Source organism: Aphelocoma coerulescens, chromosome 6, assembly GCF_041296385.1.
Source record: "Aphelocoma coerulescens isolate FSJ_1873_10779 chromosome 6, UR_Acoe_1.0, whole genome shotgun sequence".
Classification (NCBI taxonomy): domain Eukaryota; kingdom Metazoa; phylum Chordata; class Aves; order Passeriformes; family Corvidae; genus Aphelocoma; species Aphelocoma coerulescens.
The window spans coordinates 27,581,793-27,597,577 of record NC_091020.1 but is presented as its reverse complement, the minus strand read 5'-3'; the positions used below and the strand labels follow the sequence as shown (position 1 = coordinate 27,597,577).

Below are 15,785 nucleotides of genomic sequence, written 5' to 3'. Positions count from 1 at the left end.
GCTTTACCTTGTAATGGACATCTTCTGTGGCTGTAGAAGGAGGCTCAGAAGTGTGAGGTTCCAAAAGACTGTGCTCTCCAGTCCTGTAGCAGGACTCTGGTAGGGGACTGCTACTTCCTTTGCTATACTTTCTTTCTGCTTTGCTGAGCCTTAGCGGGGTGACAGAGCTGTAGCCTTGGAAGAGAGTCTCAAGCACTCTTATTGTATAAGCTTTCTAGGGTAGCCAAGGGAGACAGTGCCCTTTTTTAACTTTTCATGATATAGCTCTTACCCATTTTAAAGATAATGAAAAATCCTTGAATTATGTTTCCCCTGGAATATGTTTTCCTCAAACAGAAGCAAATAACCATTTGTTTTTGAAATAACTTCCTACCTCATGTAATACTGGTTTTTTAATGCTAGCAGTTACAGAAAACATTAAGAAAAAATCATATAGTCTCTTGGTTAGAAATTACCATTTCACAATCAGTCCCTCAGAGCTGCTATTGAAGAGATGAACCCAAAGTTGATGTCTACACAGAAACCAGCATGAAAGCACAGGACTTCACAAGGGGCTGCCCATTGCAAGAGACAAGTCACTGGAAGTGGTCACAAATGCTACAGCAACCAGGAGGAAGAAATTCGTGTTTGATCTTTCCCTTAACAGTCTTCTAAGCCCTTTGGGAGTATTTGTCACAGCAAAGCTAAGGTCAGAGTGTTCAAAACTGAGCTGAGAGAATTACATTGGACAGGCTCTGTCTGCAGTGTCTGACACAGTTTCAAGTGCTGCAGACTTTCTGAAGAACCTTAGACAGTCAGTCCTTATTAACTGCTCCCAGCCTGGCTTTTTCTAAACATTGCATCTGAAATACTCCCCATAAGAATATAATCTTATTTTTAATGATTTCCATGATCAGCCATTCCAAGAAGATGGGCTTTACATAAATTTCTAGTTTCCTTCTACTCCATACCTCCACTTTCACTTGTTCTGTTCCTTTTTATCTATTAGGGAACAGCTAGAATGTAATACTGCTCCATTTCCAAAAAAAGTTGGGGTTTTTTTGTTTATAACAGAAAAGCAAACCAATAAATTCCTGCAAGAAAATTATTTCCCAAAGAATGCACAGCTAAAGCCATAAAACATAATTATGCTGAAAAAAATCTGTAGTGAATTGGAGTTCTGTTAGGTTCTCAGTTTGTCTGCATGTGTTTTATTATTATGTTAGATGATATTCCATGAGACATAAAATAAATGTCATATTTCTTAAAGGTTTATGAGATGTGGCAGGAATTTCTGAAACTACAGACACATTTTGGAGAAATATTCACTTTTTATCATGTTTGTGATTTTTCCTATATTCCTATGATGGACATACAAGTCCTCTGCATTCTTGGAGGAATGCTGTCACATGCAGATGCTTTAGACAGTAGCTGAAAGTCTCCTTTCTGAGGACCCTCTTACAAGCCTTGAGGCAGTGAATCTGATGGGCATAATGCAAATAGTCATCCATCTGTTGTCATATATTGAGTAGTTTGCTATCCCAACAAATTGTTTTAATCTAAATAGTCCAGTTAGCCCATCTAGATTAGAACTGCAATCCCTGTAATGCACAATGATTCCTAATGATATTGTTTAAGATCTATGTTGGAAACCCCACAAAAAGCCATAAATATGAAACAGAAACTTAGTGATGAAGAAGAATCCAATGAGGTAGAAAAATCTGTCCTAACTTCCATATTGGGTGCTAGTGCTTCTTTGCAACTGGCCAGTATGTTCCATGTGTGAGTGCAAATTTTGTAAGCTAAATACCCTCAGGACAAGAATCCACCTTCCTTTCCCCCTATCTGTATCTTGCTCTTTTTGAATGTTTTTTTAGTAAGTGCTTTCATTTCAGATACTGAGACAATGTCATAGCATTTGTTTCTCCTGGAATTCTTTCTTTACTTTGTCACTTTTCTGTATCAGTACAGCCTGTCCTTTAGTCATAAGGACAAAGTTCAGAATGTAAGGCATCAGGATTTAGGGTTTAGTCTTTAATAAAAGTTAAACAGCCTTTCATTCTACTGTAAGGTACTTACTGACACAAGGAACACAGTTTCTTTGCTACAGGAACTGAGAAAATTCTATTGAGTCAGAAAAAGGGATTCTGAGCTTTTACCTTTGTTGTCTAAAATCTGGTTTCCTCTGAATTCCCCTCTTATAAAAGATTGTGGAGAAGCAGGTTACTCTGTTGATACTAAAGGGGAAGGAAGTTAAATAAAGCTCCCAAGTATTACTGTGCTCAAGTGCCCTGTCAATGCACACAAACTGTTACAGTTTCTCTATGGCAATTTACTTAATCTTGGCATGGAAATGTTGTTGTCATAAAAGACCTTTCAGTCAAGACCAAGAGGGAAAGGAATCTACTCTCTCTGGAGACGGAACTGGAGGTTTATGTGTGTTGTTTTTGAAAACAGATTTGTACACAGACTATGGCATTTTTCCTCTGCCTCATCTCCAACATAATTCACCTTGTCAAAGGAGTCAAGAGACTTGACTGTTCTAAAAAATATCAAGGGTTAGGACATCAGGTAAATAATGAATAACAGAGAAATCTGCTTGGTTTGCTTCCACTTCTCTTTAAGATGCAATGGATCAGAAGATGAGTACCCTGTGTAATACTCAGGAATTCTCTGAGGTAGTTGTTAAATCTTAAGCTACTTATCAGACATCTTGTGTTGCTGCTGGAGAGCCTTGCTGGCCATGACTAATTTGTCCTAAGTTCCATTGAAATGTCTTGGGCTCCTTGAAAGGGCTCTGCCTAATAATGTATTACAAACACAATCCCATCTGTTTAAGCTCAGTGTATCTTTGGCCTTGTTATAGCTGTGAAATAATATGTTATTGGAGTGATACTGCACAAGCAGTTTATTTGAAGATTATGTGGGTTTGACACAGCAAATCATTACATCTTTATAATTCTAGTTATATCCTTGATGAACTGAGGAAAGTCTTAAAAAATATTATTTTGAACACTAACAAATAAGAATTTTAATATTCCTATTTTAACTTTTTTTTTTATTGCTGGCCTTTTACCAACAGTTTGAATTAATAAAAAAAAATATAATTGACAGATTAAAACACAGCTCTATATATTCATGGATAGAGAGACATCATAACTACTAGATTTTAATAACTTCAGCACCTTTTAATTGTCAACAGCTACCTGGAAATATCTTAATATATTGCAACTCCAAGTTGTTATTGTCTTGGCACAATCTTATCACAATTTTAGAAACAAAAAAAAACCCAAACAAACAAATGAATAAGAAACCCCAAACTGCAAACTCTCCACACCAATGAGCTCAGCAGAAAAAAGGACACAAGAATATCCTCTTCTCCCAACCTCTTTTCCTTGTGGCACCTCACAGATGAAGCTCAGCTGGGTCATTATGATTTTTGTACAGCATCATCAGAAATTCAAATACACACGAACCATTCTCAGCATACTGCAGACCTACAATAGTCATACCAGAGACTGGCTGAGCATATGGCTGTAAACCTCACTTTCCTACCAGCAGGATGTCCCATATGTTCATCAAAATCTTGCAAACCAGATGGGGAGGATTTCTTATCTTGTTTTCTTCAAACATTTCAGTAATGTCAGTAAGCTAAAAGTGTTCTGTACTCCCCAGGCCCTGGTACGAAGCTGCCCTTGGCTGGCCATCACCAGCCTCACCCATTTTTTTCTGTCTTCTTGGTATGTCTAATGCCTAACACAAAGAAATGCTATGATTTTGGTGCCAATTTACCTTAAGCAAGCTTGGTCTAGGCTTTGTCATTATGCCCCTTGCCTTAATGTGGAAAGAGCTTTCATGTGACTGCATATGTGCATATTCAGACCCAAATTCACATAATTATTTATTACAAGGATTTCTAGGCCTTAAGAAGATGCAATAAAATATGTCACTGTATTTTTTTTTCTTCCTTTAGTATTCAATCACTGTAAACAAAAGCCAGGGTAGGGGAGAGGAGAACATACCTCCTCTAACTGGTATCTATTGATGCCTGAGAGGCAAGGCTGTGACACTCACCTTTGAGTTACCTCTGTTGTAGATGTTGTGGCAAATCTTTCAGAGATAAATTCTTTTGTGCAGATCCTGAGTAAACATTTTTACCTTTGGCCTTGTGAATTTGAAGCAAGATGAAACTAGGAAGTCCTTCAGAATGCTGTGGTATTGATAGTGTATGTTTTAAGAAGTACCTACAAAAAGGTGAAGGTTTTTAACAACTTCCTTAGTGTGGTTGTACTGAATGCTAAAACAGAAAAGAAACAGTTGAGCACAATTCACTGAAACAGAGACTCCACTTTTCCTTACTCTTTGCCTTCCACCTCAGCAGAACACTGCTGCTTACTCGGTCTGGTAACAGTCCAATAATCCCAAAGGAAGCTGCTTTTATAAGATTTTAGCTATCCAATGTGCAGTTACATCTGTACACAGTTTGCAGTGTAGTCAATTCTCACACATTAGTACATATCCAGGGACAGTAGCTGGCTTCACACTTTAAATAGAATTAGTATAATTTATTGATATTTCTGGACTAGTCCTTTAGCAAAATAAACTTTCCGGAGCTGCACTGCTGGCATGGTTTGACCATGCTGTAATGAGAAGATGTTGATGGGAGGTTCATTTAAAAACAGCCTAAGGCAGGCTTAATTAATGTAGACTGTGACAAAGTGGAGTTCAACAAGTGAGGCCAGATTTTCACCAACCCCTAAATGGCAACTTAATAATTGAACGCATAATCTGCTTCAAAAGTGTTTCTGGTGATAAAAGGTGACAAGTGTGATCTTTCAATCCAAATGGGCTTGGTGAGGTCTATGCCCACTTGATCCAGGAGGGGGTTGGAGGTAGCTGGACCCTCAACACACATGGATTGCTGCTATTTAATATCTACTTCTGGAGTTTAGAGGCCCATCAACCTGAATCCTTCTCTCTGAGAGTGCATGGGGAGCATGAGAGAACCACAGCTGTGCTCCCCAACTCCACACCATCATCCCTGTGTTAGGAGGCTGAGGAGGATCAGGCTGGGTGGATCTTTGCCTGAGGGAAGTGTCTGACTACTCAACCAAACTGACATTGCAGCCATGTGTGCAGCTGAGTTTTTGGTCTTTGGCTGTGTGTAACTTTATTTGCACTTCCACAAAAATGGAATTGCTTATAGATTAACATATATTGAAATTATTTTGACTTCAGTTTGATATATGAAAGTGTTCTGTATGTGCAATTTTAGTACTCAGAGTCTACTGTAACGTTGATTAAAATTCTGTGAGCTTTTTTTGAAAAAAAAACTCTTAGTAATAAATAATTAATTGAAATAATAAATAAGTAATTGTAGGAATTATACATATGTGCTTCCCTTGGGTCTCTGCAGCGATATTTTAATTAAGGCTAAGGTCTCTATTTGAATAAATGAATGACAATAGGGATATTTTTAAAAAAGTCATATTGATTTCTTCAATATCAATGTTTCACAGAGAAAGTTTATTAAAAAGAATGAAGTGATTCAAATAGATTTTTGGTTCTTGGCAAATGCAATCTGTGTTCTTTCAGAAATCTAATTTTCCAGATTAGTGACTCGCAACTGATATTATAAATAAGCAAGTGCTTATTGCTTCTATAGCATAGCATGGAAAGCTATGTAAACAACATGGATATTTTTGGGGGGGTCAGTATTTCAGCAGTATTAATGCATAACATGCTGCAACTATATAATGCTTCTGAGTATTGTTTATTTCTTTAGTCACAGATCTGATTTTTTAGCAGCATAAAAGCTGCCAAGATATAGCAACATAAGCAGATAATCCTTCCAGCATTTCCACTTGTTTCCTTACAAAGTTGGTTACAAGAAGTAGTAGATTGATTCATAAAAGAGGTAATTAAATTGGAGAATTAAAACTGGAAGGAGATCTCAATTCTTCTAGACAGCACTGGAATATTTTGCTTTAATAAATGTATCTAGCCTCCATTTTATAGTACAAGCTGTGACTTTTCTACTTTTCTGCAAGTAGGCTCCTTGACAAAAATTCAAATATTCTGGACTGCAGCACAACTATTGACTAAGAAAACTGCATTATAAATGCTGCATCTTTATAATTGACCAAAAATTATATAATTTTAAAATTTGACATCTATCAAGGTGTCACATAACACAGTAATGATAAAATGTATTCATCAAATAATCTACACAGACAGTGGAAAGGGATTCAAATGAAATAATGTTTAGAAATGAGCAAAGAATTTAGCCCTTTTGACTCTCACAGAGTGCATGCTGACCAAATCTCATTGACTCAGTAGGAAAGAGATCAGATGAAGGAAAATAGGACTGGACAGTATTTTAAGTGATCGGTTTCTCCATTCCTTTGCCCTAGATCCAGATCAGCTTTAATCAATCCTGACAAATGTCTGCCAAACCTGCTCTTAAAAACCTTCACTGCTTCACTGTTTTATATCAGATTTTCCTATTGTTTCACCTCAGTCTTTCTGGCTGCACCAAGACCCATTGCATCTTGTGAAGAGAATAGTCCTCCTCTTTATAAGTGCCTTTTATGTACCTCAGGATTTGCCATGTCCTTATTCATGCTCAGCATTGGGGGGGTATTAATCTTTTCTTCAGAGGTTGTGCTTTCTAGACCTGAAGTAATTCTGTAGTTTTCCTGGCATCTTTCTAGTCCATCTGTGTCTTTAAACTGAACATCCTTCTTGGGCTGCAGCTCTTTAGTAGTAGAGTAGAATAATTATTTCACACATCCTATTTAAATGTCCTGGAATAAACTTAGAAAAACATACTTTGCCTAAAATATCCTTTGGCTCATAGTACTAAAGCCAGTAAAGAGCATAGAGAAAAATGTCTGTGTGAATTGTGGGAGTGTTTGTGGCCCAAAATTGTTGAAATGTATTTTTCATGCAGATGCAAGAAGAATTTTTTCTGTGATTGATAGCTCAAACTACATGCCTAGCTTGAGATGACATTTGAATTTCATGGCTGGTGATGGTTTTGTGTTTTTTTCCGAACAGGAAAAGGGCTTATTTTTCTGTTACTGCCAGGTTCTTAAGTTAAATTTCCTCTTTTGTTGGCTGTGTTTCATAGTGAAAGAAAACATAGGAGAAAGTTTCTGTCTATTATGAGATAATCTGTAACATCTAGCTGCTTAAGAAGAAAATATGAAGCCAGGACTATGAATTGCTCAGTAAAAAGGGTTTTTTCTGTTTCCTGAAGGATAAAATTTATTTGCCTCCTGAGTTTCTGATGCTCTGAGTGCACAGGGCTTCTGGGGCCAGCAAGTGTCCCACTCAGTGGCCCTGTCCTTCTGGTGTGCTTTGTAGGGTCCAGTCCTGTGTCTCACAATGGGTCAATATCAGCAGTAATTTAAAGCTTTTCATATTCATGAGGCTCCTTAACCTTTTTGCCCTGCACTATCCTACCTGCCTGCTCTGACAGCTGTTGCTGACAATGGACTAAAGTCTAATATCAGCTTTAATATCCTCTTTTTTTTTTTTTTTTTTTTTAATGTACTAGCTTAAACACATTTTGTCCTTTATTTTCTATATTTATGTGGGGTCACTTCTGGTCACTTAGAAATACTGACTTACTAATTGGTATTTGAATGTAATATGTGGAGATCTGTATTAATATTTAGCCCCTAAATGGAATCTGTGGTTTAAAATGCTGAATGCATTACAGAGACATGTAGTTTTAACCAACTTCTGTTCTTACCATCACATTAGCTTTACTGAACATGATGAAACTTTGCTTTAATCATGGACTGCATCCCAGTTTTGTAGTTTCCAGAAAATCAACATCTCTTCATTCAGTTTGAACTTTTATTATGAATAAGAAATCTTCAAGCATTGAATACCACTTATTCATAGCAAGAAAGCCCCTTTTCCTCCAGCTGTAGGTTAGATTCTGCTCTTTGCTCTTCATTTTCTTGATTGCAACATACTTAGCCTTCAGCCAAAATACTTTGTAAACACATGTCAGTCATCTAGGATTCAAACCAGTTAATCTTCTTTACTGCTGCTCTCCACTCTGTCCAATTCATCTGCCCAGTTCCTGTAAAAGACCAGGATCCAGTCTAGGAACTGAAGCTGTGTTGATTTAATAACAGCCAAAGACAGCTGACCACCTGAGGCTCAGCCCATTTCTGAACTTTATTCTTGCTATTCTGATGCCAGGACAGACTAGTATAGTATCTGAGAAGGGTTGTGCTGAGCAGCACCAGTGGTCTATGTCACACCCAGGCTCTGAGAGGGGAGGCAGGTGGGTACCTAGGCTGGGGGAAATAGAAGACCAGCACATATAATACTTCCTCTTAACAATCTCTCCTCAGCAATTTTCACATCAGGGACTTTGGGATGATTTCTGGGAATGTAATAATCCTCAATGCATTGCTTTTGCATTAGTTAATAAAATATCTCCTTCAGCTCAGTTGAAATTTGAATGCCTACAGAATCCTTTAGTAGGGATGGCCACACAGCTGCTACCCCAAAGTAGGTGCAGGGGTTGAGAAAGTGTAGAGAATATCATGGTGGCTTTCCTAATTTATGGTGTGGATTATGTCATGTTCTGTTGTGTAAACATACCATCCAAAAAACACTAAAAGGAGATTAGAAAATACGAGTGAAAAGGATGCAGATCACAAACAAAGCCTTTAATTCATAAATATGTGCATATAGAGAGTGTACAAGGTTGTAAATGATTTTTCTATTTTTTCTTGTAATTCCCGAATAAGACATTTAATAAAATTACTGTGCTACTAGACAGTGGAATTTGATGGCATTTACAATGAGGATTACATATCTGGAGTTACTAAGAGATAACAACTTTGGTAGAGAATATTAAACCTTTTGATTTCAGGACATGAACTGATCTCTTGCCCACTCTGACTCGTTCCTTCCTCTGGTGTGATGGAGATGCCGTGCCACACAGGCAGCTTCTCACAGCTCCTTCAGAAGCACCAGTTGCTCTGGTGACCACTATGAGCCAATAAGAAATTCTCTGTTCATTCTGCTACTCTTTATTTGGGCTCTATTTTCCTTAAATGTAGACTCTCTCAATAATATTGCCTTTTAAAGATAATGCCAAAAGAGTTTTCAGATACGTGCATTGAAAAATTTAGCAAGTAATCCAGTGAAGTTAAAATGCCAAAACTTTCCCATCTATTTTGTATTTTTTAGTATTTGAACAGAGGACACTTCTCCATTAATTCTACAGTGAGAAACAGGTTTGCTGGCTATGTAAAACCAGTGTAAAGAATCCCTTATTTCCAGGTCATGATACCATGTACTGCTGTGTAGCAATTTGAAAAACCTATTTAAAGAGTATGGGCTTACTATTGCTATTATTACCTTCCTGCAGTTTTCAAAATTTAATTTGTGGCTCTATTATCAAAAATATTTTCCAAACAACAGTAGAGGAAAATCCTCTTAAACACTGGATCTCAGATTTACTAATTTCATTATCGCACGACATGTTAAATGCAGAGGACAAAACATGTGGTGCCTCTCTGATGGTAACAAGTAGCATTATATGAGTTTTGTTTTATTTTAATCATAGTTGTTTGTGTGGTTTCCAGCTGAGAGGGAGAAAATACCTTCTGGATGGCAACCTGAACACATTCCTGGTACAGAAGAGTCTGTTTCCTTAAGATAAGATAAAGGAGAGCTAGGAATAGACAAAGAGGTGTTGGGATTTTTGAGAGAGAAACCAACATTTCCACTCAGAGAACCACTTTAGACAAATGTTTAAGATCCAAATGCATAAAACTCCTAGGCAGAATTAAGGAATGTGTCAAAGTGACTGAAAAAGTCCAGATGAGCAGTAGTCCTCTTGTAGCCACTACAAGGACACACGTCAAATGTGGGGGTGATGCCTTCACACTCATGCTGTCCTTCACACCTCACTGTCAGCACGTCCTGGGCGTAAAAGTTGTAATGCCAGCATAGTCCTTCTGGTTCCTGTTAAAAGACAGAAATCCCATTTGTTCCTCCTTCCCAGTCCAGGTGCATTCTCTGCCATCTCATAGTAGGTGCCTTCCTCTGAAACACTATTTTTGAGCTATTTTTTGAGCTTCCTAAAGTGTAGTTACCCTTCATAATGTCCATAAAAACCAGAGTGATTTTAGTGTAAAAGCTTCTTTCAAGCCTTCCCAGCTAGACCAGCCTAAGGCATACAGCAGACCGAGGTCTGAAGAGGAGAGCCTGGTTTTCCAAAAAGGAGTTGTAAATGAAATTTCACTCCACTGAGCTGTTTTTAGTCCTGGTCAGAGACATACAACAGGTGCAATGCTTGAGACCAAGGCTTTTATCATTCTATAACTTGAACCTGTTTTCAAGCAACTACGCACCTACATAGTGATGGTAAAAAGCCAGAATACAAATGAATCTCACAATCTCCTCCTCCAAATAATAACTTTGTTGTGTCAGTGGCCAGAATAGCAACATTGCTAAGTCCATTTGTCAAGGTATTCCCTTTGTACATACAAAACTTCCCCTGCTTAATTAGCCAATGCTACATAAACCCACTGATAACCTTATACTGCTACATGAAGTGGACAGAGGAAAATGACAGGCAAAATCTTTTTAGCAGAAAATTAGTGTTCAGCTTCACTATGGAAATAGAGGCTTGTACTGTGAAGCACAAAAGTGTTAATCTTTTTGCATTGGTGGAGCTGCATCTATTTTACATAGTTCTAAATGAACAGAGGGGTAGTGCTGGCTTCTATTGCAAGAAAAATAAAGCCATATTCTGATATGATGTAAATCAGCCTAAATATGAAGTTAGGGAAATATGCATCATCTAAAAAACAGATCTGAAGATTTTTTTTTTTATACAGTGCAAGTAAATACTTAGGCTAAAACTTGAAGACTGAAAAGGTGCATTCATCTTAGTTCTGAACTTTATCTTGTAGCTTATTCCTTTTAATCATGTTTCAGAAAGACATATGAAGTTTAACCATACCATTAATGCTAATTGGGTGTGCAATGTGTTAGTACATTAGTTAGCATTATTGCTTTGTCTCCACTGGCAATTAATGCAAGTAATTTTGACATCTGAAAGTTACTGTAATTTGAGCAATTAAAACCTTACTGCCAGTGCAATCCTGTGTTAAGTAAAGTGAAATATCATTACAAGCCTAATTTTATGCAATTTTTTCATATTTAAGAGAATGTCTTATAATTTTCACAGGAAAGGCATTTAATGAATCCTTTACAGATACCCCAGGCAACAGATCCCACAAAACTCCTCATAACGTCAAAGCTATCATTAGACAAAAATGTCTGCATGCACAGAGCATCTGCTCTACTGACAGAAATCTGCTCATTGTCTCTCCATTTCAGAACAAGCAGAAGGGAGAATGAGATTTCCTGAATCACTGATTCAATTAAAATCTTCAGGAGCCTTAAAAGGTGCTTTCTCCCTTCCCTGGTTCTAGCTTTTATTTCCTTTGACAGAGTGCAGGAGAGAGTTTATACCTCAACAAAACAAACAGCCTTCAATTTCAGGGGCCAGGAAACTGCCAGGTAGATCCTCAGCATTCTGTTGGTTCCATATTGCATTCTTTAGACACACGAACTTTGGCAGTAAACACAAATCTGTGCAAGTGGATTAGAAGGATGATTTCTTAGTGATGCATTTAAATTGTCAAGATAGAAGAGGAGTGCTTTTAGCTCACCTAGAAAATGGATTGGAGCTACTGACAAGGATTAGGCTAGACTTCACTATAAATTCAGCCCTCCAGCTCCTAGGGTGTTCAAAATTATCTAGTTGCAGATTAACATTGAGATAATCTGAAAAGCAAAGCAGGAAAGCATTTTAGAGAGTGTATTTAAAAGCATGTTTAGCATTTGAAAGCATATTTAGAGAGTAAAGCTAAACTTTGCAAACAAAATAAACAAACTGAAAATTTATGACCAGTGCTTGCTTGTCTAGTGAGAAATTTCTCTGTCATTCTGTAACATTAATCCCAGAACATGAGGGTCTAGCCATTAGCCATTCATAGATTAGCAGCTGAAGAGAACTCTTGGAGTTTTCAATGTGAGCTAGCAAAGTAGAAATAATAAAAAATCAAAGTGTATTGCCGCTGCCAAAATGAATCCATTATCTTGTCATGTTTACCCTTTTGGTGGGGTGCACTGAGCAGGTCACACTGTGAGAGTAAGAAACTACATGTCGAAGGCACCAATTTATAGTCCAGTGGTTTTCATCGAACGCCTCAATTTCTAAAGTGTGATAACCAGAGAACATAAGGAGAGCCATACATGAGGCAATTTTCTGTGATGTTGTGTGCTTTGAGACTACTCTGCTGCACCTCCATTATGAACAGGGTCACTGAGCCCATTAGTCTCTGGATTTCCATAGGATAGTTGTCACATTCCAGTTGTCTAAATCAGCTATTAAGCATGTTTGACTGACTGTCAGTAGCAATGGATAACATACCTTTCCTGGTGCATGGATTTGTGCTTTCCAGTAGCCAAACCCCCAGTCTAGGGGGAAAAGCAGACATATGGCTAAGTGCTTTGTTGGATGGGGGCCAAGAGAAAACAAAAATATGGTATTCTGTTTCTCCCCTTAGTGAGAATCCTACCTAGCACAGGTGATGTTTTTCAACAATGCATCTCATAGTGGATGAGAAAGTGTTATCCATTTGCAAAAAATATATAGATGTTTAGACCTTTGCAAGAACAGAAGTGGAGAAAGTAATACACAGTGCTAAAAAAAGAAAGCTAACAAGTCAACGAGGTGTAAAGTTGTAACTGTTTAGAAAATCAACAATTTAAACTTCACAAATTTCAAAATCACAAACACATTGTGTTTGTGTTCCATGTTACACAAAAAATTTGCTAAACGGCTTAAGTATTTGATTAGTGGGTGTGGAAAAATGTTGTGGTCTGAAGTTACTAATGTAGTAGCCTCACTTCTGATTGCACTGAAAATAGATTTGACAGTGAGGGCTGTGGAAACAAAGGGATTAATTTATATCTGGTTTCACACCCATGCAGATTAGCTGGCTCTGTTGATGTAACTTGCTTATGCTGCCATTCAGGCTCTGAGGCTTGAAAATAAAATGAATTCATATTTCAGTAGGTAGATCCAGATGTATTTTTCAAAGACCCAAAACTGGGAGCTATTTTTCTTGGAACAGAGATGTGTTTATGCTGCAGAATGCCAGACAGCACACAGCAGTGGTTTTCAACCTGTGGGCAAAGGAATCCACACAACACAGCTGACAAAAGCCTACTGTCAGTAACGTAAATTTGCTCTCAGGGGGCTGGGAGTGCATCTCTGTTGGAAAATTTTAGGACTTTACAAGTCAGGAAAGACTGAAAACTGCTTGTTAGGAGTCAGCTTAGAAACCAGAGGCAATCTACCTCTGCGTGACTACATAGAGCTTTGTTTTGTCCCATGTCTTTCAAGAAGATAAAGAATATCTCCAGGAGCTAGATTATTTGAAAATAGCCCAAAAGGAGAGACAATTCCATGTAAGATACTTTAAAAAAACTGATGCAGAACTAAAGGGGAATCTGTGCTTCTTAGTGTTAGAGAAATCACATCTCCAATGTGTAAAAATTGTCATGGTTTCTCTGAGTTTTTAACGAAGCAATGATAATTACCATGTGTGGAGAATTTTCCTTCTTTTATTTTTCGGAACAATGCTCAGATTTCCCAGGGCTCTGAAATGTCACTCTTTTCCCTCCCTAAATAATTCTGTAAAATTCTTTTGTTTGAACTGAGGATAAGTTATTTTTTATTCAATCCTTTCAGGAGCCAAGGCTGGCAGATCAAGTGCACAGCACATTTGAAAACAAGGCAGGAAAAGGAGGTTATAGAGGAATGCAGGAACTTTCCCTCAGCACCTCAAAAAAAGTTTATGTTAGAGGTGGGTTTAGCAGCAAATCCTTGTGCTCCAGGTGAGTCAGAACCTAAGAAGACATGCAAGGAACCAGGAAAGGCTGGCTTTCCTCAGACCACAAGAGTTATGCAGTACCAGATACCTGCTCTACTTCACAGGACAATGGAAATTTCATCCTAAGATGAACCCCCTGAGCTGTGGCCATATGAATACCTTGGAGATATGACAGCTACCTTCTTTGTTTGGGACCTTACCTGCCTTTATCCTGGTGTTTCAGGAAAACAAGCTTTACTGTGAAGGCCAGCAAACATCCCAAACTAATTCCCTCCAAAAAGCCTGCACTTCACGGAAAAAAAAAAAAAACTGCTTGGTCTGTAGACTTTAGCAAATCTCCTGATCTTAACTACTGAAAAGCAACTCACTGATCTTTTTTCTCATATCTAACCTTCTGTTTGGTCCTCCCATACCTTCTTTTTCTGTACTTCCCCTCTGCACCTGCTACCCCACCCATACTTTGCCCCAGAAACATCTCAGAATGTGTTTGCAGTGGTCCCAACAAGCAGGTACCTGCATGGATTGTCATGGATTGCAGCGATGTATTCAGATCTCTGGCCACTTGATGGAGCTGCTATGAAGAATGTGAAAGAGCAAAACTGCAGCCAAACCAGAAGTCTGAACAAAATGCTGGGCTGAGACCACATTACACACTACTCACAAGAATTCACGCCAAGCTTTCAGGTGGTCAGGGAGTTAGGTGTGAAATAAGTGGGAGAGGAAGAAGATCTCGCTATTTTAGACAACTTGTGTTTGGGAATGTAAATGGAAAAATGTTGTTTTCATTTTGTTCAGTTTCAATAGTAGGTGATTGAAGGTAGAAGTACATAAGCTTGGGGCACTTAAACACTGAAATGCTTGCAGAAGTGTGGTGAAACTGAATTTAGCTGTCCATACCAGCAGCAATCCCCAAAACTTCCTCAGTCTTGCCTGATTAAATTGAAATTTTAGACTGTGAGGAAGAGTAAGGAAATTTTTATAATTTAGTGTCAAAAATTTATGGAAATAGAAAAGGCCTAAATTGAAATTTTTATAAAGAATCAGAAATATTTGTTTTCCTAACTCTAAAAGAAAGGAAGATTACATACACATAAATTCTGTTATATGTTCTTTCTGGGATTCTCTTTTAAAACTGCCAACATTATATTGCTTCTAAAAGGAATTACATTTCTTAGCAAATAAAATATAGAAAAGCTGAGTCTTTTTGAACACACACTTTCTAGATCTGTCTATTTACTGTGGTACTCTGATTTTTAGAATGATCAGCTTATGGGAAACTGTCACTGGGAAACATGGTAGGAAGTGGGGGTTTTTGCTGTTTTTTGCGATTGGAGAGGGTTTATTTTTCTTCAGACAGTTTGCCTGGATGGGTTGAATCCTCTGGCACACTCTATATCCCCCCTCCAGGAGGGCACAAGGATCCGAGAGACCATGAGCATGGACTGAAGTCATGCAGCAGCTGGGGTAGCTGAATTGGATTAAGATTTGTGGGGTGCTGGGTTTGTTTTTTCTGGGGCCAGCTGTGCAAAAAAGAAATAAAAATATTTCATGCGGTTAGAAAATATGGTAAAATAACAGCCACAATTCAAAAAATATGCACCAGTAATTCTTTATTTCTGTAAATATTTCCATTGGCATATTTACCAATGTCCTCACTTACATTTAAATTCATATGAAAATTAATAGAAAATAATGCTGTGATTGGACATAATTAGGTCATCTCCTGGTCATCTTCCTGGGGAAGAGGCCTGTGCTGACTTACCATCAGGACTGAGCCCACTGAGGACACAGTTGCCATGGGGAAACACGTTTCTTATTGGTGTTGTCCGCATTCTGTGGATTAATGAGAGCTTT

General features: G+C 37.9%; 1 long non-coding RNA gene across 1 annotated transcript in view; it reads left to right on the top strand.

Annotated features, from left to right (window-relative positions):
* Positions 1-15,135, top strand: part of LOC138112630 (uncharacterized) — a 73,267-nt gene extending 58,132 nt beyond the window's left edge. Inside the window, exon 3 of the long non-coding RNA XR_011151797.1 lies at positions 13,790-15,135. This is a non-coding gene — a long non-coding RNA (uncharacterized lncRNA). The remainder of the gene's footprint in view (positions 1-13,789) is intronic.
* The last annotated feature ends 650 nt before the right edge of the window (positions 15,136-15,785 follow it).